We start from the raw sequence: 6,062 nt of genomic DNA, 5'->3' as shown, positions 1-6,062 counted from the left end.
TACAAAAGTAAGCAAATGAAAATATTTGTTTTGTCTACATGATTGCTCTTTACCCTCCCAGTCCCCTGAAAATAACAATTTGGGCTTCAATATTGAAATATTCTAAAGAAAATAAAAACAAAAATAAACATGGTTTGTTTGTTTGTTTCCCTTGCCTTTATATAGTGTGCCATATGAAAACAAGCTATTCATTGTATATGAGGAAGATAGAAACCATAAAAGGGGGAAAATATGCACATTTTCGAACTGGTAATCATCTGCATCTATGTTGTACAAACTGTTTTTCTCCTGTTCTCAAAAATAGCCCCAAATTAACTTGTGCTGTAAAATGACGGCACATGAAATGGATCTACGTACCTATAATAAACTACAGAAATATACAAATGAATTGAAATGTGAAGTCGTCACATCCACACAGATTTAAGGTCACTTAGATATATGCTGAGGAATATATTGGAGAACATCCAGTGAAATAACACACACACACACACACACACACACACAGAGAGAGAGAGAGAGAGAGAGAGCTCTTGAATGTGTGACTTTGGCTGAACTGTCATTCAGTTAATGAAAGCTGGACAAGTTCAGCCAGTCATGCTGTGTGCCAGCAGAAATCCCATTCAAAATATCACTAGGGAGATCACCACACAATTGTGTTGGAGATTGCAACTGTGGCCCCAGCCTGGTCTCAATGCATCCCTTTACCTTTATTCTGTGCAACACTAGGCAACATCTCTACTGTACTTCAAAATCTAGTGGTGGTGGCGGAAACTCACCAGCCAGCACAGTAGTTCCTTTAATATTACCTATTAAATCAGAACTGGGGAACAGAGGACGTTTTTGAGGAAGACATTGAAGCCTGAAGGTTTCGCCCCAGAATTAATTCACATACCTTCACATATGTGCTACAAACAATCTTTAAAACAAAAGGTTTGCAGAAAGTGTCAAGCAACACTAAAACCAACTCCTAAAAGTTATTAATAAGACACAGCCAGTGTCAATTAAAGCACTGATTTAATTTCCAGAGGCCTATAGAAACAAACAATGAAGAACTTCTGAAAAGGCATTTCTAAGCCTTGGGGCTATCACAAAGAAGGCTCTTCTCTCGCTCTCTTTTAATTCTTCTAAACAAGCACATCTTAATATGCAGGGAAGCTCATATAAGAGGAGGAGTTGGATTTACTTACATGTCCCAGGCTACAAGGAATATTATAGCTAGCACACTGAATTGTGCTTAGAAACTATAGTAATACCTCTGGTTACAAACTTAATTCGTTCCAGAGGTCCGTTCTTACATCTGAAACTGTACTTAACCTGAGGTACCACTTTAGCTAATGGGGCCTCCCGCTGCCGCTGCGCAATTTCTGTTCTCATCCTGAGGTAAAGTTCTTAACCCGAGGTACTACTTCCGGGTTAGCGGAGTCTGTAACCTGAAGTGTTTGTAACCCAAGGTACCACTGTATTTGGCAGCCAGTGCAGATGTCACAATATAGGTTGGACATGCTGTCACCTTCCCCTCATGGCATCAGGGGAACTGCATTCACTGAAGTATTCCAATTGTTTTGAAGATATTGGAAATACTTGATCCTGCTAGTTACAGGTGCCATTTTCCTCAGCTTTGAAATGTGATGATGGGAAAAGCCACACGTGAAATTCTCCCTTCTGTGCAATTATTAGATGAATGGAAGCTTTCAGAGGAATCCTAGAAAGCAACAATCCCTCAGTGACAAGGGGAAGGGCCCACGTTTATTTGAATTGACCAACCAGCGGAGATCATAGGAGGAAGAGGAGCAAATTGTGGGCTACTCTGCTTAAGGCAGCCTCACTCAAATGAAGGAAACAAACTTGGATTGGTGGACTGCAGCAGTGGCCTTGAGATCTACTTTAGTAGGAACTGGCTACTCCAAAGGCAAAACCCACTGCTACATGAGATAGGGCAACACTGACCTCTCAAATAGCAGCCTTTTTATTGTTTTGCATATTTATAGATAATAGAAAAGCAAGCACATAAATTCGGGAGTGAGGAACTTATGGTCCTCCAGTTGTTGTTGGACACCCAAATTCTCTTTAGCCCCAGCCAATTATGCAACAGGGATAGAGGGAGCTGTAGTCCAATAACATCTGGCACAGATGAACACATAAAAACCAAGGTATCCAGAATATCAGGGTAGAATCATATTCTCCTAAAATATCAACAAGCTCACAAAGCTGATAGGTCACATCACTAGAAATGATAAAGTTCCATTATTTTCCAGGACTTTCCATTTCTGCTCCAATAGCAAAATAACCTAAATACAATGAGAGGTTGAAAATCTTATCACTTCGGTCCTACTAAAAACACTGGGAGGGTTTAAGCATATGTTCAAGCAGCAATCATATGTAAGCCTCATTGAACATAATGGGACTCAGTTCTGAGTAAACAAACATGGGGTTGAATAACTCTCCCATTTTAAAATCAATTCAACTTAAAAGTGCTTAACTGCTTGGACTGTGTACATTGTTATCCATTGCTATAGCATGGTGGTCTCTGCTCCACTAACAAAAATGGATCCGCTTGTAAGAAAATACAAGCCTGGAGAAGAGGAGGTTAAAGGGTGATATGATAGCTATGTTCAAATATATAAAAGGATGTCATATAGAGGAGGGAGAAAGGTTGTTTTCTGCTGCTCCAGAGAAGCAGACACGGAGCAATGGATCCAAACTACAAGAAAGAAGATTCCACCTAAACATTAGGAAGAACTTCCTGACAGTAAGAGCTGTTCGACAGTGGAATTTGCTGCCAAGTAGTGTGGTGGAGTTTCTTTGGAGGTTTCTTTGGAGGTCTTTAAGCAGAGGCTTGACAACCATATGTCAGGAGTGCTCTGATGGTGTTTCCTGCTTGGCAGGGGGTTGGACTCGATGGCCCTTGTGGTCTATTCCAACTCTATGATTCTATGATTCTAATAATTTTGTTTGCCTACATGAAAGTTAATTAAAATTTGTCCATTTTATTATTATACTAACATTCAGCCAGTGTTCGTTTAAGACATTTATATACTGCTTAATCATTCACATTTCTAAGCATTGTACATCAAAACAGCAACAAAAATGACAGAATAAAAACTATTATAAAATGTAGCACTGCCTTAAAATGTCTGCTGGAAAGAGTTTTAGGGCTTATCCATACACCTCCATGCATTCCAGGCATGATCTGTGCTTTAAAGCTCTATATTTCCAAGTGCCTTCCCCTCTTTTCTCTCTCTCCAGAGCTTTCCCTGTGAAAATCTGCTCTTTAAAGCTGAATCTGAGCAAACAGTAATCCACAGAAAACCTGAATTGATGTTTGTGCAATTGAGTGCTAAAGAGCAGGTTTTCTTAGGGAGAACTCCAGAGCAAAAGAAAGAAGAAAAAGAAAAGCACCTTCAGACATGGAGCTTTAAAGCACAGACTTGTACCTGGAAAGAGTGGGGCAAAAGGAAAGTGTGGATACTCCTTTAGACATGCATCTGAAGTTCAGCAAGGAGGGCACCTGTTTACTCTTGAGAAGAAGTTGCACAGACCTAGGTCTACAACAGTGAATGCCCAGCTCCCATTAGCTATGCATTGTGCATCTGATCCATGGGGGACCACCAACAGAGACTCCCGCAAATATCTCATTGATTGGAGAGGGATATAAGGGATCCGGCAGTCCTAAAAATACAGTATCCTGGACTCAAGTTGCTAAGGTAACTTATGGGCAGCCAATGCAAGCTTATGTGCTGAGGGTAGTCTGTCCCCATCAGCTGTCTAGCCACAGCATTTTGTACCAGACAGAGCATCCCAACAAGGAAGCGTTCTAAATTTACGTTGGCAGGACTAAGGTAAAGTCAACAGTATAATATATATTAATGAGGTAGAATAAAAGGAGAAATTGAATTACATGGACATATAAGAATACACAGGAATTATGGGAAAATTGAAAGAGGGAAGTGGAAGGAGGGAAGTGGTTGAATGTACAGTGGTAACTCAGGCTACAGATGCTTCAGGTTACAGACTCTGCTAACCCAGGTTAAGAACTTTGCTTCAGGATGAGAACAGAAATCGCGCAGCGGCGGCACGGTGGCAGCGGGAGGCCTCATTAGCTAAAGTGGTATCTCAGGTTAAGAACAGTTTCAGGTTAAGAACGGACCTCCAGAATGAATTAAGTTCTTAACCCAAGGTACCACTGTATTGCTATAATGAAAGATATGAATGTGGAAATATATATTTGAAAATTATAATGCAAATTATTCAAAAAAAGAGGAAGTGTTCTAAATTTAAGTTTCTGTTTTTCCAGTGTTTACATTATGGTCAGCTATGCAGTTTAAGAATAGAGCATACTCCCTTCCCCTTTTTTCCAAATAGCAAGTGCAAGATTAATTGTTGTGGCTGTGTGGCAACAAGCTCAGGAAATGATTCCCTAGTCCATCTACATGTTTTTACATGTAGGGTGGAGCTTTGAAGAAGAATAGGGATGCAGTGGGATGGTTTTGAGGCCAAGAATGAAATAATAAAGTGAGACTAATGGCATTTGTTTAAGTCCAAACAGACTGAGGTATAATCCTAGTTTTATTACTACCACTTTAGCTTCGCACACAAATCTTGTGTCTTACGAGTTCCCTAAACATAATGAGCTTATGTCTTTGTGGGCCATAGCTGAAGACGTCTCACTGGCCCCTCTTACATGCTGCTTGCAATGTTTTCTGTAATCCTTGCCCTGGTAAGAAAGGTTAACTAGGCCATTTTAGTAGTAGTAGTAGCAGTAGCAGCAGCAGTAGTAGTAGTAGTAGTAGTAGTAGTAGTATTTATACATACATACATACATACATACATAGTACATACATACATACATACATACATTGGCCATCTGGCTGGGTTTCCCCAGCCACTCTGGGTGGCTCCCAATCGAATATTAAAAACACAATACAGCATTAAACATTAAAAACTGCCCTAAACAGGGCTGCCTTCAGATGTCTTTTAAAAGTAGGATAGTTGCTTATTTCCTTGACATCTGATGGGAGGGCGATCCACAGGGTAGACACCACTACCAAGAATGCCCTTTGCCTGGTTCCCTGTAACCTCACTTCCTGCAGTGAGGGAACTGCCAGAAGGCCCTCGGCACTGGACCTCGGTGTCTGGGCTGAACGATGGGGGTGGAACCACTCCTTCAGGTATACTGGACCGAGGCAGTTCAGGGCTTTAAAGGTCAGCACCAACGCTTTGAATTGTACTCGGAAACGTACTGGGAGCTAATGCAGATCTCTCAGGACCAGTGTTATATGGTTCCAGCAGCCACTCCCAGTCACTAGTCTAGCTGCCGCATTCTGGATTAATTGCAGTTTCCGAGTCACCTTCAAAAGTAGCCCCACGTAGAACACATTGCAGTAGTCCAAGTGGGAGATAACTAGAGTGGCATGTGCCACTCTAGCAAGACAGTCCCCCAGTTCTGTGATTCCACTGGAAAAAGTGTTATTTCTCTCCCATCAGAAGGAGACACACCTGGCCTTTGCTGGGCAACAGTGAAGTCCGTTCAGTGTTGTTCTGCTCTTTTAATATGAGGCAGGTTTCCAGTATATTTGAAAACCAAGCCGGCTGGGTTCCAACAGTACTATTTCTTTTTTTCATAAATAGCTGTTCTTTTGTCTACCCTGAAATATTCCCTGTTAGCTAGAATGGATGTTAGGTTCTGAACCAGGTGTTTGCCAATATAAAAACACACTTTCTAAGGGCCAAATTATATGTGAGGAGGGTGTTTTTTGTTCCCATGGTTGTCTTGTTCACGTATAGAGTGAGAGGAGAGAGAACAGAAGATCACATTTTTACTTGAAAAGGATTTTGTGGATGGTGGGGAGCTTTCCATTTTACTTCCCTACACTCCATCAGCCCCAGGCATTTTTCCAGCAACCCAGCTCTGAGGGAAATGTCTGAAATAACAAACTGGGGAGATAAGGAGTATGTGTGGAATTTGTTCTGTTCACCCATGATGTAAAAATTAATCACTCCATATACGAATGAAGTAGGCATGTGAATAAACAAACATGGCTGCCCTCATCACATCCAATCTG

Source organism: Podarcis tiliguerta, assembly GCF_965153285.1.
Source record: "Podarcis tiliguerta genome assembly, chromosome: 7".
Lineage (NCBI taxonomy): Eukaryota > Metazoa > Chordata > Lepidosauria > Squamata > Lacertidae > Podarcis > Podarcis tiliguerta.
This window is presented reverse-complemented; position numbering follows the sequence as displayed.